The sequence below is a fragment of the Pseudophryne corroboree genome, chromosome 4, assembly GCF_028390025.1.
Source record: "Pseudophryne corroboree isolate aPseCor3 chromosome 4, aPseCor3.hap2, whole genome shotgun sequence".
NCBI lineage: Eukaryota > Metazoa > Chordata > Amphibia > Anura > Myobatrachidae > Pseudophryne > Pseudophryne corroboree.
Window position 1 is genome coordinate 75761966 of NC_086447.1, and position 20069 is coordinate 75782034.

Below are 20069 nucleotides of genomic sequence, written 5' to 3' on the forward strand. Positions count from 1 at the left end.
CTTGGCCGCTCACATACTATACTGTATCACATCCCTGACTTTAATAAACCACACTGTTGCTTAAACTCCCTGTTTTGGGTCTGTACATTATACAGCATTTATTATTTGATCATTCTATGGGACCTCATTGCCTCTGTGTACAGTATTTTAGCTAGGGGATTGTGACGCTCATTCAGCATTGCCACGTAGCCTGCAAAATTTATGTCATCTCTCACTCCATATCCGAGCGCTGCCTGCCACGTGGTGGGGGTTCAGGGGCGGCGGACATTTTGCCAGTGTGCTATGCGATCGAGTCTGGTGTACCGTAATGTGCATAGATCTCGCTTATCCCTATCGCCCCTGTGTACAGTATTTTAGCTAGGGGATTGTGACGCTCCTTCGGCATTGCCCCTTGGCCTGCAAAATGTATGCCATCTCTCACTCCATATCCGAGCGCTGCCTGCCACGTGGTGGGGGTTCAGGGATAGCTGACATTTTGCCAATGTGCTATGCGATCGAGTCCTGTGTACGGTAATGTGCATAGACCTCGCTTATCCCTATCGCCCCTGTGTACAGTATTTTAGCTAGGGGATTGTGACACTCCTTCAGCATTGCCCTGTAGCCTGAAAAATCTGGGCTGTTACTTGCTCCATAGCCTAGGGCCTCCACGTGGCAAGAAGTCACAGGCGGTAGCCATTTCTATTGAGTCTGCCCTGCTACAGAATTGTATGTGTACCGTACGGTGCATAGAACCTTAACAGTAGAACCGCTCCTGCAGTTTTGCCATGGTTTATGTGAATTAGAAAAAAAAATAAAGTGTCTGGAAAAAACTAACATGCATTCGTACTTTAGGAATCGAACTCGAGACTCTGAGTATAGGAAGCGGAACACTTCACCACTTTGCCGCAGACAGATGAATAAATCCATCGGTTTTGATTATGCTGTAATGCAGGCTTTTTCAACCAGTGTGCCCTGGCACACTAGTGTGTCGCGACCAGTTGCAAGGTGTGCCGCGGAGCCAGAGCAGCTTCCTGCACATTCAGAGTGAACTGTTTGCCCAAGTTCTTCTTAGAGGATCAGTCGTGTTCCAGCCGTGACCTTTGCCTTGAAAACGGTGTGATATCATAGGTCACGGCCGCCGCGTCTCACCACCCAGCCAGCCCACCTGCCTGCATACACATCTTCCAGTTCCCGTCTGCTTACACAGCTTTCCTTGACAACCCACATCCACACCTGACCGACTACCCGATGCTCAGTATTCGCAGAACTACACTATGAACAACCCCCGCTACTGAGGAACAGGTAGGAGGACAGCTGATAATAATATTTGTTATTTTATTTATCCTGTGCGGAACAATAGGATTTCAATAGGATTTCTGTTGGGAATAAGAATTTATGGATCTATGGGGGGAACAATGTGAATAATTCATGTGGGGAGCAATAGGATTTATGTGGGGAGAAATGTGATTGATTTATGTGTGGAGCAATAGGATTTATGTAGGGAGCAACGTGATTTATGTGGGGATCAATGTGATTGTTTTTTTCTGTGTAGGCCAATGTATGTGTGGATTTTTTCTTACTGTGAGGGCCAAAATGTGTGTTTTGTTTTTTTCCTGTGGGGAACTGATGGTGTGCCTTGGCAAGTTTAAAATATTGGAGGTCATTCCGAGTCGTTCGCTCTGTAAATTTCTTCGCATCGCAGTGAATTTCCGCTTAGTGCGCATGCGTAATGTCCGCACTGCGACTGCGCCAAGTAATTTTACAATGAAGATAGTATTTTTACTCACGGCTTTTTCTTCGCTCCGGCGATCGTAGTGTGATTGACAGGAAATGGGTGTTACTGGGCGGAAACAGGCCGTTTTAAGGGCGTGTGGGAAAAAACGCTACCGCTTCTGGGAAAAACGCGGGAGTGGCTGGAGAAATGGGGGAGTGGGCGAACGCTGGGTGTGTTTGTGACGTCAAACCAGGAACGACAAGCACTGAACTGATCGCAGATGCCGAGTAAGTCTGAAGCTACTCTGAAACTGCTAAGAAGTTTGTAATCGCAATATTGCGAATACATCGTTCGCAATTTTACTATGCCAAGATTCACTCCCAGTAGGCGGCGGCTTAGCGTGTGCAATGCTGCTAAAATCGTCTTGCGAGCGAACAACTCGGAATGAGGGCCATTGTTCGATGTGCCGCGAGTAAAAAAAGGTTTAAAATCACTGCTGTAATGGCTACGGGATTAAGACGCTAACATACTGTACAATATTCCTAATCTCAAGAGGCAATAGTGAACTTCTAAAGCGTTCATTTGTGACAGTGTACACTACTGGTTTTATGTTGTTTTGTCTGCGGGACTTGGATGCTCACATATTCATAAAGTACTGTAGATGGATCATGTACTGTATGCTGTACTATTTGCGTCTGTACCGTATATACTGTTTTAAATAATACAGCGTAATGAGTATTTACTGTATGCAGCGTAATGAGACGCCTTAGTAAAGTAGTTCTTACTATATATTTCAGTATTGTAATTTACGGGAGACCACATGCATGCGCAGTGGTGATTGTAAAAAGCGACATCTGGTGGATGATCGCAGGTATTACATGTAAAGGTAACGCCAAACGCCCAGTCTGCTCAGTGCGATTGGGCATGCCTCTCTGTGACTAGGCACGCCTCCCTGCATCCCGGTACGCTGCGTATGCCTGATCGGGACAAACGCCTCAGCCAGTCAAGATAACGGTGGCTACATCTGTACCTCAGGATGCCCTTCAGTTTATGTTATGCTCCCACCATATTCCAGCTCTTTGTTAATGATATTTTCTTCATGTGTAGTTGTCTCTTTAGATAACATTCAAAATTTTTTTAAAGATCTTAAGTCCCAACGTTAGCAGGTTAAGTTGGTACTCCACAGACAGCGAATCAACCAATTGTTCTGCAAATTAGAGAACTGCGTCTTTGAAAATTCCTCTTACCCTTCTTGGGGTACATTATTTCTGGCTCTGATCAGTCATGTGGTCACTATGCTCTAAAGTTTTTGCCGGCAGAGAACAACTACTCTATTGGTGACCAGGAGTTGCTTGCCATTAAGCTGGCAATAAATTAATGGTGACATCTTTTTGAGGGTGAAGTTCCCTGTGATTGTGTTCACCAACCACAAAAATATTCTGCACTTAAAATCTGCACAATGCCTAAAGGCCCCCATCCACTAGTGCGATATCGGCTCTTTGTATGCGATTGAGACGAACTGCTGAGAAGTATTCCATGAAAAACGTCACATCGCATGTCATTTTCATGCGATTGCGATGTAAGATGGGTTCCCACTTCCCATGTGCCTCGCATTGCAGTCGCAGATCACACGGGCTGACCATGATATTTAAATCAATCACACAAAAATAGGTTTAATAACGTTAGACCGCATGAGATAAATCACTTGTAAAAAATACACTCATGTAGCAAATTGCAAGCTCCTGGCCAGATTGTAGGAAAAATGGATCCAACTCATTGCTGAGATAAAACTTCTTAGTGGAAGGGGACCTTAAGAACCAGGAATGATCGGTAGGTGAAGTTTTTTTCCAGATTTAATTTCAAGCTGACCTGTCCAGTGATAAAAAACTGTAAATCTGATGCCTTATCTCATTCTTTGTATCCTGAAACTGAGTCCAAACCCTTGTGAGAAACCAAGTGTGGACCCAGCTACCTTTGCTTCTGTGGAGTTGTTTCCTTGTCCACCTCCGAGAAAGTCGTTTTTAGCCCTGAATTTATAGAAGAAGCTCCTTCAATAAGCTCAACCTTCTTATTTCTCTAGAGCAGAGGTTCTCAAACTCGGTCCTCAGGACCCCACACAGTGCATGTTTTGCAGGTAACCCAGCAGGTGCACAGGTGTATTAATTACTTACTGACACATTTTTAAAGGTCCACAGGTTGAGCTAATTATTTCACTTGTGATTCTGTGAGACCTGCAAAACATGCACCGTGTGGGGTCCCGAGGACCGAGTTTGAGAACCTGTGCTCTAGAGGCATACAGGAGTCCAGAAAGTTACAGTATTTAATGAATGTTCTTACTAGTGGCCTACATTGAAGTAAGATGTAAAAGAATTTGTATTATCTTGCAACAAATGTGTCAACATAAATTTCTCATCAATCATCCATGGGCAGCTCCAGTCACCTATGGGGGCAGTGTCATCAGCGGCTGGGGTGGGGCAGCGGCAGGGGGTTGGGTGTCAGCTAAGCCAAGCAGCTAAAGGACCAGGACAGTTACTAGCGGGGACAGAAGAGGAGGCAGCCAGCCGGCTGCAGTGACAAGAGAGCATGGGAAAGACAAGTAGCAGCAGTGGTGAGAGCATGCGCAAAGACAATTTCACTGTATTTTTTGCAAAAAATATAGTGAGAAATGTGTGAAGGAGATTCACCGGAACAGAGCTTTCTCGCAAGCCCTGTACCTGATGCATTCAAGTGATATTGTGAATTTTGGCAAAAATATCAAATAGAGACTTTATTAAGCTAAAAATATATATATATATTTTTTTAAATGAATAGTTTCCCGGTGACTGTCTCTTATCTCAGATAGTAGAGCAGGGTTCTGGAACAGCGGTAATAGTGGGGTGAAGTCACGGTTCTCAGGAGCTAAAAGGATGATGTCCATCCTCCACCTTGTAGCTCTTACACAGTGGAAAGATGGCACCGCACTTACAGATGGGTCCACGGTTATCTTGGCTAGTTTGCTGCACCTAGGCACAACATGGTTCATCTATTGTTCTCAGCTGCAATACAATACAGAGAACAATACAGCAGGGGATTAAGTCCGACTGCCCAGTCTCAGTTAATCCTATTAAAGGTCAAGATAAACATGGACTCATCTGTATGCAGATACACTTTAGAGAGCCATCTTGGTTAGGGAGTGAAGTTTCCCTAGAGGAGCCATTTTGTTAGAGTCTGCACAGTATACACCCTCATGTGGAACTTCCACACCCGCTTTTCTCAATAAAGTTAGGTTCCAGTAGTAAATTTACGAATTATATACAGTATAAATGAGGATTGGATTCTAGAGGGTATATTTACTAAAGTGCAGGTTTTTAGACGTTGAGATGTTGCCAATAGCAACCCATCAGAGTCTAGTTATCATTTATCTAGTACCTTCTAGAAGATAATAGCTAGAATCTGATTGGTTGCTATGGGCAACATCTCCACTTCTATATCCCACACTTTTGTAAATATACCCCCTAGGACTTCTAAAGCTCTCTGGTGTATATTTACTGTGAATCTTGTAGATAAAGCTACCCTGACTGTGACTTGTGCGTGGTCACCTAGTAGAAAGCAAACATTTGTTGAATTCACCCTTTAGTTGTCTTATTGGTTGATTTTGGATGGGATTAATTTATACTCACGTTATAAAGGGTGGGTGTAGCAGTTGTTATTATGGGTTGGTATCGAAATATCGGTGGGTGGGATTCCCGATAGTCAGAATCCCAACACTCAGAATGTCAATGGATCCCAGTAACTATTTCAACACTAACCCTACCCTACCCCTGACTCTGCCGTCCCCTCCCGCAGTCCAGCTCTGTCTCTACCCCTAGTGCCTAATCCTAACCCTAATACTCAACTTGGGTATCAGTCAGCATTGTCAGAATCAGCATTCCGGTGTCAGGAATCTGACCACTGGGATCCTAAGTGCATCCCGTCATTACTGCCTCATGGCTCTGAGGTCAGGGGGTAAAGTTACTAAAGGATCATTTAGGTAGATTTGTTCTTTTTCTGCGATATCGTGGCGAATTTTCAAATTGGAAAATTTGTGAGATCGTGTGCGATTGCAGTTTAACACCTCGCGCATAGACTTACCGCTGTGCGCGCATGCGCAGAAGTTTAGGAATTGGCAAATAGAGATTTCCACACTTCTGCGGGACTTACTGAATTAGGCCCTATGTCCAGCAATTTGGTTTAAAATTCAAACACAACTGTTAATAAATTAAACCCATAGTGTTCAATTCCCAGTCATTGCAGCTATGTGTGGAGTTTGTATAGTCTCCCCATATATGCATGGGTTCCGGGGTTTACTCCCACAGTCTAAATTTAAATTGGTAGGTTAACTGGCACTGACTGCTGACAAAAAAAATGATATATTATCACCAGCGTATACAGTATGTGTGTCCATGTGATAGATTGTAAGCTCCAATGTGACAGGAACTGATGTGGATGACTGAATCATTCTCTGTAAAGCCAGTGGCAAACGCAGGATTTGCATGGGGGGGTTTCCAGAACTGGGTGGAGCCAATCACGGGGGTGGGGACTGAGGTGACCCAGTATATGCAGGTTCCGTAAAACTAGTGAACTAGTGTGTCTGTGTGTATATATATATATATATATACACATAAATATCTACACATACATATCTACACATATATAGGGTTCACTATGGTATGCCGGCGGACGGGCTCCCGGCGACCAGCATACCGACGCCGGGAGCAAGACTGCCTGCTTACCGACAGTGTGGCGAGCGCAAATGAGCCCCTTGCGGCCTCGCTGCGCTCGCCACGCTATGGCCACGCTATTTTATTCTCCCTCCAGGGGGGTCGTGGACCCCACGAGGGAGAACAATTGTTGGTATGCCGGCTGTCGGGATCCCGGTGCAGGTATACTGTGCACCAGGATCCCGTCAGTCTGCATACTGAAGACCACCCCATATATATACCGTGTGTGTGTGTATATATATATATATATATATATATATCTCTATATATACACACACACACACACACACACACACCCACATACATATACACAGCATATTAAACATGCATATATTTATATATATACATATATACATATATACACACACATACAGTACACGTATATATACACATGTATCTATATCATGTGTGTGTGTGTGTGTGTGTGTGTGTGTGTGTGTGTGTGTGTTTATATGTATGTATGTATATACATGTTTATATATGTATGCACAAGAATATATATGTACTATAATTCAAATAAAGTAAACTTTTATTGCACTTACAAGTGCCACCAGGAAGACAGGAGGCTGCAGAGGACGCTAGACAGCCATTAATAATACTCATGCAGCTAAAAAAAAATATATATATATATTTTTTTTTTTAAGTGGAGGGGGTTTCTGGGTACTCGGAAACCCCCCAACGGTGCGCCACTGAAAACGCTACATAATATGTGTCTGTGTGCGCTGTAAAAATACCTGTTAAAAAATAAATAAATGTAATATGAAAAGTGAGAGATCAGCAGGAATACAGAGGACCCAGCACTAGGGAGAAGAGGAGGTATTGGACTGAGATGTGTTCTGGGATAGGAGGGAAGATTATGGAGTAATAATAATAAACAGGACAGAGGTGAGCTGAGTTCTGTGTGTGGGATAAAGGTGAGATACGGTACAATGTAGTAAAATCTAGTAAAGGTGAAGTGTGAAGGTGCAATGGAATGTATACAGCTGTTTCCAGTTCAAAAATAATTCCTACATTAACACATATGTAACAAATTACTGAATACACAAAGCTATAACTTAAAAATATAACAAAACTGTACCCACATGATGCAGTGTGAAAAAGATCTACTCTACATTGTGAATTTGTAAAACACTGCTGCATCATTTGGTGCAAAAGTCATAAAAAAAACAACAACAACAGTCTCTCTCCTATCTGAATTTCTTACATAGGATAGGATCAGCAAACATACACATGAATAGAAGAATTAATACATTCATTATGAATTGTACATCACATATATATGGGTGTGACATCACTGTGGGGGTATGGTCAGTGGTCTTTGAGTTGCTGTCTATGCCCCCTGTCCATCTCTCGCATCTACTCAGCAAGTGAGAGAGGGTCTCCCAAGTGCCCCGCACACCACGTGACACTGGGTACCGTGGATGGAACAACTGGAAAGCCCAAGAAAAACGGGCATGACCTGCAAAGATCGGGACAGTTGGGAGGTATATATATATATACAAACAGAAAGTTCAGCACTCACCATAGCAAGCTCACTTATCCTCACAACATCAATAAATAAATGATGGGGGTTTAGTTAGTGGATTGGCCAATGCACGGAAGCCTGCATACCGCTCGCCAAGGTACCCCACCTTCATGCAGGTCCTACACTATCACAAAGTCTCAAAAATTAAAACCTGGCAACTGTATAATATACTGCACACATGCCCACCAGGTTTAATGTGTATCTGCCATGCATCTTATTGCTTTTAAAGGTACACTAGTCACCTGACACTGGCTGATAAATTACTAAGGAGCAGCTGACACAGGTTTAGAACAAGTGAGATTACACAGGGGTGCATCAAAAGGCCTGTGACCATGGTTAATAAGAGTTAACCAAAGATTAACCCCGTCATATACAAACAAATCTAGAAAACCACAGCACTCGCCACCCCAGAAGCGGGGTGCAATATCTGCACTCCCCACTCATAGGGTGGGGTGCATGCAGCCCATGGTCACCAACCCAAATACAGTATATACAAACAGAAAGTTCAGCACTCACCATAGCAAACTCACTTATCCTCACAACATCAATAAATAAATGATGGGGTTTAGTTAGTGAATTGGCCAATGCACGGAAGCCTGCATACCGCTCGCCATGGCAGATACACATTAAACCTAGTGGGCATGTGTGCAGTATATTATGTGTGATACAGTTGCCAGGTTTTAATTTTGGAGACTTTGTGATAGTGTAGGACCTGCAAGAAGGTGGGGTACCTTGGTGAGCGGTATGCAGGCTTCCGTGCATTGGCCAATTCACTAAACTAAGCTCCCATAAATTATTTATTGATGTTGTGAGTATAAGTGAGCTTGCTATGGTGAGTGCTGAACTTTCTGTTTGTATATATTTGGGTTGGTGGCCATGGGCTGCATGCACCCCACCCTATGAGTGGTGAGTGCAGATATTGCACTCCGCTTCTGGGGTGGCGAGTGCTGTGGTTTTCTAGATGTGTTTGTGTATATATATATATATATATATATATATATATTATACACACACTGCTCAAAAAATTAAAGGAAACACTAAAATAACACACCCTAGATCTGAATGAATGAAATAATCTTTCTTAAATACTTTGTTCTTTACATAGTTGAATGTGCTGACAACAAAATCACACAAAAATTATCAATGGAAACCAAATTTATTAACCCATGGAGGTCTGGAGTTGGAGTCACACTCAAAATTAAAGTGGAAAAACACACTACAGGCTGATCCAACTTTGATGTAATGTCCTTCAAACAAGTCAAAATGAGGCTCAGTAGTGTGTGTAACCTCCACGTGCCTGTATGACCTCCCTGCAATGCCTGGGCATGCTCCTGATGAGGTGGCGGATGGTCTTCTGAGGGATCTCCTCCCAGACCTGGACTAAAGCATCCGCCAACTCCTGGACAGTCTGTGGTGGATGGAGCGAGACATGATGTCCCAGATGTGCTCAATTGGATTCAGGTCTGGAGAACGGGCGGGCCAGTCCATAGCATCAATGCCTTCGTCTTGCATGAACTGCTGACACACCCCAGCCACAAGAGGTCTAGCATTGTCTTGCATTAGGGCCAACCGCACCAGCATATGGTCTCACACGGGGTCTGAGGATCTCATCTCGGTACCTAATGGCAGTCAGGCTACCTCTGGCGAGCACATGGAGGGCTGTGCGGCCCACCAAAGAAATGCCACCCCACACCATTACTGACCCACTGCCAAACCGGTCATGCTGGAGGATGTTGCAGGCAGCAGAACGTTCTCCTTGCTGTCTCCAGACTCTGTCACGTCACGGGACATTTACGCTCCATGCCCGTGACGTGCGTTCGGAGGCCCTCTCTTCCTGCCCATGGAACGCAGGCCTCTTCCTGCGTTGCACATGAGATTAAGTTCCACACAGTATTTCCTTCTATTTCCGGGCACTATAGAGGCCGGGACCGGATATCCGCTGGAAGTTGTCTGCGTTCCAAAGGGCCGGAATGCAAATGACTAATTTTATAAGAATATTTCATGTTTTAAAGTTATCCTTTCAGGTATTAACATACAGTTGTATTCTTGTAAAACACCTATCACAGTTATATCCCAGTATAAGGGATTTAGATACTGGTTTTTGAGCTAATTACCTTTCCCCGCCCCCTAAGGGGGTGGATCTATAGCTTAAAGTATATATAGATACCATTTGCAATAAACATTTACCTTGATAAAGACTGCTTTTCGAAACGCGTTGGTTTTACTGCTGGAGGACATATGATTTTGGAGGGGTTCAGTCCCTGGAAGCGTGACAGTCCGGACCTTATCTCCATCCAGATTCTGTTTCATTTTACCATCTGCCCCCCAAAGTTCATTGTGTCTCCCTTTTTATAACTCACATTACTTAGGATGTGACCTTCTTTTATTTGTTTGTATCATTAAAACCTTTTAACCCACTTTCTGGATCAACCCCTCCTGATTTATTCATAAGATATTCAGAGGAAAAATATAGGAAGGGATTAGCGAAAAGGAGGGGTCTGAAAGGAACCTCCATATACCTTGTGTCCCTACACCGGCCAGTGTATACCCTACCATTGGTTCCTTGTTTCTGCTTGCCTTTGTGGGTGCCACGAGAAAAGCTCCAAAGAGGGGACCACTGGAACAAGATACACTGCAGGAAGGCTAACGCTGACCATTAGATAATAGAAGCCATAAGGGAGAGAAGATTGTAAAGATACCTTTATGAGCACGGTTCACCACCTGCCTGATGTGAGTAGGGTACGCTTAACCCAGAAATACTTCCTTCCACTTCTCCTACTTCCTCCATCTGTTAAAGATACCTTTATATAAAGATCCACACACGTTTCCACGTAAGTTTGGTACGTTGGGAATCCTTCCACTACCCATATAGTTCCAAGTTTCCCCCTCCATTCATCTTCCACACACTAGTTGGGATATACTATACCATTGGTCTTTTTATTGTCTATATTTTCGGTTCCACATGGGAGGATACACACCACCATGAAGAAATCCATCCAAACATACTCCACCTAGACGAGACCTCAACTGGAAAAGAAACCTTTATGAGCACTGATTAACCTCCCCCAACGTGAGTACGGTGTGTACCCCGTGGAACTTTTTCTTGTCCTTAAGAACGCTCCTTTTTGATGATCACCCACCCCACAGGGTTTTCATCGCTTTGAACATTGACTCATTCACTTCATAATTTTATTTTATCATTGTGTTGTCTATACAAACGTTAAATTGTTTATTTTCTGTATTGTGTTGGATAGCGCGTAAAGGTGTTAGCATTTTTATTCTCACATGTCTGTCACATGTGCTCAGTGAGAACCTGCTTTCATCTGTGAAGAGCAGAGGGCGCCAGTGGCGCATTTGACAATCTTGGTGTTCTCTGGCAAATGCCAAACGTCCAGCACGGTGTTGGGCTGTAAGCAAAACCCCCACCTGTAGACGTCGTGCCCTCATACCACCCTCATGGAGTCTGTTTCTAATTGTTTGAGTAGACACATACACATTTGTGGCTTGCTGGAGGTCATTTTGCAGGGCTCTGGCAGTGCTCCTCCTGTTCCTCCTTGCACAAAGGCGGAGGTAGCGGTCCTGCTGCTTGGTTGTTGCCCTCCTACGGCCTCCTCCGCGTCTCCTGATGTACTGGCCTGTCTCCTGATAGCGCCTCCATGCTCTGGACACTACGCTGACAGACACAGCAAACCTTCTTGCCACAGCTCGCATTGATTTCTCATCCTGGATGAGCTGCACTACCTAAGCCACTTGTGTGGGTTGTAGACTCCGTCTCATGCTACCACTAGAGTGAAAGAATCGCCAGCTTTCAAAAGTGACCAAAACATCAGCCAGAAAGCATAGGAGCTGAGAAGTGGTCTGTGGTCACCACCTGCAAAACAACTTGCTAATTGCCTATAATTTCCACCTGTTGTTTATTCCATTTGCACAACAGCATGTGAAATTGATTATCAATCAGTGTTGCTTCCTAAGTGGACAGTTTGATTTCACAGAAGTGTGATTGACTTGGAGTTACATTGTGTTGTTTAAGTGTTCCCTTTATTTTTTTGAGCAGTGTACATACATATATATATATATATATATATATATATATATATAGTAAAACGAATGCCTGCACGTTTCATGAAAAGGGTACACACATGAGTATTGAGAGTCCCTCTTATTGAGAGTGAACACTATGTAGAGAGATTGCTATACTAACACAACAGGAGATAAAGGGGCTCATAGCGGAGAATATGACAAAATAGGAGAAAAGCATCGAGGGACTTTTCACCTGTTTTTTTCCTGTTTTGGGATCATGTTGGCTTTGATTCCACAGTAGGTTTTTCAGAGTTGTTCCACCAAAGAGAAGGTTTCCTGCCCTAGTGTCCCCTGTTTCCCATCACCCAATCTACTCCCCCGATCTCCCTTGTCCCTCTCTCTCCCCACCAGTCCATGTTAGGCGTGTTGCCTTTGCTTTTGTGGTGACTTGCTAATGTGTTTATTGTGGCCCTGACTTTGTTCCTTTCAGGTGCCATGTGTGATTACAAAACTGTTCAGGTATTTGGACGCTATGTCCTCTTTTGCCTCAGACACGGTTACATTCTTGGGTACATATGGGTTCAGATGGCATGGCTTTCGGGGTCTTTGTAGGGACACCTTTAAAGATAGCCTACTGGCAATGGCCATGCAGTTTGGGATCCCCATACAGTAGTTCTGGAAGTTCACATAGGTGTCACTGACTTGCGTAAGATAACATTATTGACTTGAGAGTAATCATAAACTGACTGATGTAAATGTGGCCTTGATCTACACTGTTGTGGGTATTATTATTCCTCAACATTCATGGCATGGCCATCAAGTAGGAGGGCTTCTAGCATCTAGGGTAGGTTTGTGGACCGGCATGATCATATTTCCTTCTCAATGCGGGATTTTCTTAGGGTTTTAGTTTGATAGTTGTGCTAGGTGGTGACCATGCTGTGGATCTTAGAGAAAGTCTTGCATGGTGCTGGTCAGGGGCAGAAGATTTTGTGATGTATAACTGGTATACTGCCCTTCACAGAATTGCTTGGCTGATATCTCAAATCCAGGAGTTAGTGACAGCATCCTGCTTGGTAGGTCATCATTTTAGGCATGATATGGAGGAGTAAGGAAAAGCATGTTGATAGGCAACAGGAACTGGTCACTGCCCCCTTTTCTTTATACATTTGCGTCTTCTGCTTCATTGTTGGCCCTGATACATATCTCCCAACTGTCCCGCATTTGGAGGAACAGTCCTGATTTTCAGGGACTGTCCCTCCATCTCACCAGAGCAGCAGAGTACCGTGTGCATTCACAGCAGAACAGCGGGTGATCAGATGCCTAGTGCATGCGGGAGTTGGGAGTTATGATGCTGCTGTTCTCCCATCCCCCTTTTACTTGCCACCATACAATTTTCTTATTCTGGTTATATTTATGAATAAATTGATGTCCATTGCATCTTTATTATGCCACATTGCAATTAAGTATGTGACGATATGACTGAGGTTTTATAGCTGGGAAGGAATTTAACAGTACAGCATTGTTATTAAACACTGCATTATTAACATTTATTATTATTACATTTATTTATAGGGCGCCACAAGTGTTTTGCAGTGACTTACAAAGGACAGTACAGGGAGATGAAACTTAGCATGACAGTAAATGAATAACAAAAATAAAGTACAGGTAACAAAGAGCACCGCAATTCTTAAAACATAATACGGCTTAGATGTAAGTAGCGAGGGAGTAATCATTGTACTACTTGGGGCTGGCGGCCATAGTTAGAGAGGAGCCTTTACCAGTAGGAGAAAAAGCAGGTAAAGCTGGTTGCTGAGTGAAATGTGTTGAGAAGAGGGCTTAGACAACAAGAGGAAAGAGGGCCCTGCTCTGAAGAGCTAAAAATCTAGTGGGGGAGGGGCGACAGACAGATGACATGAGATGCATGCAAGCGGAAGGAAACCTGATGGCAGTATGCAAGCAAAGCAGAGATGTTCAAGGCATGGGGCAGGGGGATGGAGAAGCAGCCTCAGGACTAGGTTATGCATCGGAGGGCATCGGAGTCTTTTATATATTTATATATTTATATATTTTGAATCTCATGATTGGACAGTCAATCTAGAGGGCTATACACTGTTTAGGAGAGACAGACTAAATAAAAAGGGTGGAAGGGTGTGTCTTTACGTAAAGCCGTTTTTAAAACTTAATATATGGGAAGATATTCAGGAGGGGACTGTAGACACTGTCGAGACATTATGGGTAGAAATTGCATGCGGGGAAAAAGGAATAAAAAAGTTAGTATTGGGTGCATGCTATAGGCCGCCTGGTATCAACGCATCTGATGATAAATTGTTACTAAAGCAAATTGAAAGAGCAGCAGGAGTAGGAGACATAGTAGTGATGGGAGATTTTAACTATCCAGAGATAAACTGGAATAACGATTCATGTGATACTGCTAGGGGTAATATGTTTTTAAACACACTTAATGATAACTACTTAGTCCAACTAATTGAGGAACCAACTAGGTACAATGCAATCCTAGACCTGGTATTAACAAACAATGGGGATTTGGTATCAGGTATTATAGTAGGGGAACCCATAGGAAACAGCGACCACAATATGGTCACATTCAATATCAGTTTCTATAAACAGCCCTATACTGGCTCAACTAGGACTTTAAACTTTAGCAAAGCAAATTTTGAAAAGATGAGGGTATTTTTCAGGGATATTGAATGGGAAGGTTTGTTTTTAGGAAAAAATACTACGGATAAATGGGAGGTACTAAATTTCCTGCTAGCTAAAAATACACTCAAATGTATTCCTATGAGTAGCAAAAAAAGGAATAAAAATCATAAACCGTTGTGGCTTAACAAAAAGATTAAGGAATTTATGGGCAAGAAAAGGCGAGCATTTAAAAAATACAAATCTGACGGGGAAGCAGAGTCATTTCAGCACTATAAGGAATGTAACAAAATTTGCTAAAAGGAAATAAGAGCGGCTAAAGTAGAAACTAAAAAACTAGTAGCAAAGGAAAGCAAAGCGAATCCCAAAAAAATCTTTAAATACATTAATAGCAAGAGATTAAAGAAGGAGAGTATAGGCCCTTTAAAAGACAAGTTGGGAGTCTTAAGCAAAAATGATAATGACATAGCGGGCACACTAAATGAGTTTTTTTCAACAGTATTCACTCGAGAGGACCCAATTCAGGGACAAACACACAATCTCAATAATGAGAATGTCACACTGATAGGTACTTATTTAAGCGAGGAAGTAGTCTGTGACCGATAAAACATTTAAAGATTAATAAATCACCAGGGCCCGATGGTATTCATCCAAGGGTTCTAATGGAGCTTCACTCTGAAGTGGCAAAACCGCTATCTTTGATCTTTAAGGATTCAGTTATATCTGGTATGGTTCCCAAAGACTGGCGTATAGCGGAAGTAGTGCCTATATTCAAAAAGGGAAGTAAAGCTGAACCAGGTAATTATAGACCAGTTAGTCTTACATCTATAGTGGGGAAAGTATTGGAAGGTATTCTAAGAGATAGTATTCAGAAGTTCCTTGAAACCAATAAGGTCATTAAAAGGAATCAACATGTGTTTATGAAGGACAGATCCTGTCAAACCAACTTACTTGGCTTTTATGAAACAGTAAGCGCAAACCTAGATCAGGGTAAAGACGCGGATGTAATCTTTTTAGACTTTGCCAAAGTGTTCGATACTGTACCACACATGAGACTTATCTACAAGCTACAAGAATCAGGGCTAGGTAGCACAATATGCACTTGGGTCAAAAACTGGTTAGATAATAGGAAGAATACAAGGGAATAAACAGAAAAAGACACCTGTCCTTATCTGTTATTCTTCCGGCGCTGATAACAATTAGTAATTAATTACATAAAGTGCATCAATAGCAGCTGAGTAGGACAACTTGCTAGGTTGCCAATTAATTGGAAAACAAGAAAAGAATTGTATACTCTGCGCTATATAACCACTATATCAGATTGAACTATAGTGTGCAGTCTGTCATATAGAATAATTGACTCAGTAGAACTGTGAAAGTATAACAATAAATTCTTTATCTAATATTAAAAAGCAGTATACATTTTGTACAGAATAAGCAGCATGTATTAAACAACAATTAATCTATAATCACAATTAATATAGCATATAATGAGATAAAATATCTTTGTTGTATTACTAAAAAGATGATGAATGAAAGTACACTGGCGTCCCAGTGATTAATAAATGTCTCGTAAAAAATAATCACAGCTTTATTTAATAATGAGCTTTTGTGTATATTGAGGTATATTTACCCATGTGCAGATTTCTGAGAGTATGGATAAACCGGATCCGTTAATATATATGTGCACATCAATGGGTATGCAGTTTAATTAAACTGATTAAAGCTGGTTTTGAACAGGCCGTATATTTTTCACGGCTACATTCCGGATAGATATAGTTCTTATTAACCTGTGTGAAGATCTCCAAAGAACCCACCTCCTCAAACCGGGTGTTAGACCTCACTGCAGAGGCCAGTAGCAGTCACTCGGTACGGGAGAGCGGAAAGCTGGACGTCTGTGGTAATGGCAATCTCCTCAAGCCGGGTGTTAGACCTTAATGCAGCGGCCAATATCACTCACTCGGTACAGGTAGGAAGAGAACCTGACGTCTGCAGCACAGCACTTGGACGGATGTCAGCGTCCTCGCCGAGAGCCGCTGGCCGGAGTGCCCGGCGTGTAACCAAGCCGTAATGGGATGTAGCTGTGGAGATCGTTGGCTGTGAGACAGTTTAGCAAGATGGGTCAGCAGGTAGTGCCGAACAGCTGAACTTCGGAAAGTGGGCGTCAACGCGTTTCGTCTCCTTGGCAACCGGAGACTTCCTCAGGACGAAAGATAATAGGAAGCAGCGCGTTGTGGTTAATGGATCTTTTTCAACTTGGACTGAAGTGCTAAGTGGTGTGCCGCAAGGCTCAGTATTAGGACCGCTATTGTTCAATATTTTCATTAACGACCTAACAGAAGGTCTAGAGAGCATGGTGTAAATATTTGCAGATGATACCAAATTGTGTAAGGCTATAAATACAGAGGAGGATGCCGAGTCTCTTCAGAACGACTTAGTTTGAATTAGAAGCATGGGCAGCCAAATGGAGAATGCGCTTCAACACAGACAAGTGTAAGGTAATGCACTGTGGTAACAAGAACAAAAATTACACCTACCTACTAAATGGGGTAAAATTAGGGGATTCTGTACTGGAAAAGGACTTAAGTGTCCTCATAGATAGCAAGCTAAGCAGTAGTACCCAAAGTAGGACTGCAGCAAAGAAGGCTAATAAGATATTAGCATGCATAAAACGGGGTATTGATGCTAGGGATGAGAGTATTATACTCCCGTTATATAAATCACTAGTGAGGCCACACCTTGAATACTGTGTACAATTCTGGGCACCGTACTACAAAAAGGATATCCTGGAGCTTGAAAAGGTACAGAGGCGGGCGACCAAACTAATTAAGGGCATGGAGACGATGGAATACAAGGAAAGGCTTGAAAGACTAGGCATGTTTACATTGGAAAAGCGGAGACTACGAGGGGATATGATCAACATCTACAAATATATAAGGGGACAATAGACAGAGCTTGCGCGGGACCTGCTTTTGGTTAGATCAACACAGATGACTCGTGGACACTCGCTCAGGTTAGAGGAGAGGAGATTCCGCACAATACGGCGTAAAGGCTTTTTCACGGTAAGGACAATACATGTTTGGAATTCTCTGCCCGAGGGAGTTGTAATGGTGGAATCTGTCAACACCTTTAAGAATGGGTTAGATAAATTCCTAATGGATAAGGATATCCAGGGGTATGGTGCATAGTCATGCATTATAGTTACTATAAATAGGGATAAAATGTAACGGCTGACAGCATCATCAGTCAGAAATTTTAGTCAAATCATCATGCATAGGAGACCACAAATAGGTTGAACTCGATGGATAATTGTCTTTTTTCAACCTCAGATACTATGTTACTATGTTACTATGTTAGGTGGGTTTTCAGTGCCCGTTTGATGCTTTGCAAGGTCGGGGAGAGTCTAATGGAGCGGGGGAGCGCATTCCGCTGAAGGGGTGCAGCACGGGCAAAATCTAGAACTCGTGCATGGGAAGCAGTGACCAAGGCAGAGGAGAGGCAATGGTCATAGGCCGACCGTAGTGGGTGGAAGGGAGAGGAGGTTGGAGATGTAGGGAGCAGTGGAATAAGAGATGGCCTTGTATGTGAAGGGGAGGAGTTTAAAGAGGATTCTGTAGGGGAATTGGAGCCAGTGTAGATTTTGTCGAAGGGGAGTGGCAGATGTGGAGTGGTGGGAGAGGAAAATGAGCCTAGCTGCGGAGTTGAGGACAGATTGGAGGGGAGAAAGATGGGAGCAAGTGAGGTCAGTGAGGAGAACATTGCAGTAGTCGAGTCGTGAGATGACCAGTGAGTGGATGATAAGTTTTGTTGAACTCTGGGAGAGAAATGGCCGGATGTGAGCAATGTTGCGTAGCTGGAACTGACAGGATTGCCCCAGAGATTGGATGTAGGGTGCAAAGGAGAGGGAGAAGTCAAGAGTGAATATTGAGGGAATGATGCCGGTAGAGAGCGATAGGTTAAAGAGGTGAGCAAGGTGGGAGCAGGCAGTGGGGGGGGGGGGGGGGAGCGGAGAAGACGGGAGGGGAGGGGGTCCAGGGGGCAGGTTGAGGGGGGGAGGATAAGATGAGAGAGTGGACTTCCTTTTCTGAGGTGGGATGGAAGCAGGACAGGGTGGGATAGATGGAGGAGAGGGATGATGTGGGTAGGGGGGCAGCAGAGAGGGGGGCAGCAGAGGGGTGGCGGGAGGAGATTTCATTTTGGATATCCTCAATTTTGGAGATGAAGTAGGAGGCAAAGTCAGTGGCAGTAAGGGAGGAGTGGAGGGGATGAGGAGGGGGGTAAAGGAGAGTGTTGAAAGTTTCAAAGAGTCAGCGTGGACTGGAGGACTGAGAAGAGATGAGTGCTTGGAAAAAGGATTGCTTGGCGAGAGAAAGAGCAGAGCTGTAGGAGGAGAGAATAAACTTGAAATGGAGGAGGTCCGCCAGAGAGTGAGATCTCCTCCAGGAGCGTTCTGCGGAGCGTGAACATTTTTGTAGAAATTGTGTAGTTTGGTGTGCCAGGGTTGGGGTTTGGAGCGGCAGAGGGGGACAAAGGAGAGGGGGGCCACAGAGTCAAGAGCAGCGGTAAGGAAAGAGAAATAGAAGGAGGCTGTCTGGTTGGGACAAGTCATAGGGGAAAAAGGAGAGAGGAAGGTCTCGAGGGAGGACAGGATAGCGGGGTTGAGAGACCCGAGAATGGGTCTGGTGATGGTGGGTCTGGGCATGGAGAGGAGAGGGGAAGATGAGAGGGTGAAAGAAAGTAGATGGTGGTCAGAGAGAGGGAAGGAAGAGTTTGTGAAATCAGAGAGATCACATCGGTGGGTAAAGACAAGGTCGAGGGAGTGACCGAGATTTTGAGTAGGGGTGGAGGACAATTGAGAAAGTCCAAAGGAGGTGGAAAGGGCAAGAAGATTAGTGGAAGCTTCATTAGTGATGATGATAGGGATGTTAAAGTCACCGAGTATGATAGAGGGGAGGTCGGAGGAGAGAAAGTGGGGAAGCCAGGCAGCAAAGTTGTCAAAAAAAGGTGAACAGCAGCCAGGGGGGCTGTAGATCACTGCCACATGGAGGTGAATGGGGTAGAAGGGGCAGATAGTGTGGACCTCAAAGGTGGAGGAAGTGAGAGAGAGCTCAGGTGGGATGACATGAAAGGTGCAGTTTGGGGAGAGAAGGATGCCCACGATTTCACCCTGGCAGCCATCAGCTCTGACCGTGTGGGTGAAGGAGAGGCCTCCATACGAGAGGGCAGCAGGGGAGGTGGTGTCAGAGGAGAAGAGCCAGGTTTCAGTGATTTGCAAAAAGGTTAAAAGAGTGGCAGATGAAGAGCTTGTGGATAGTTGGTTGCTTGTTGCAGATAGATCTAGCATTCCACAGTGCACAGGAGAAGGGACAAGGGAGATGGGGATCAGGTTGGCTGGGTTCTGAATGCGTGTGGGCGGTCTGGAAATTGGAAGGGG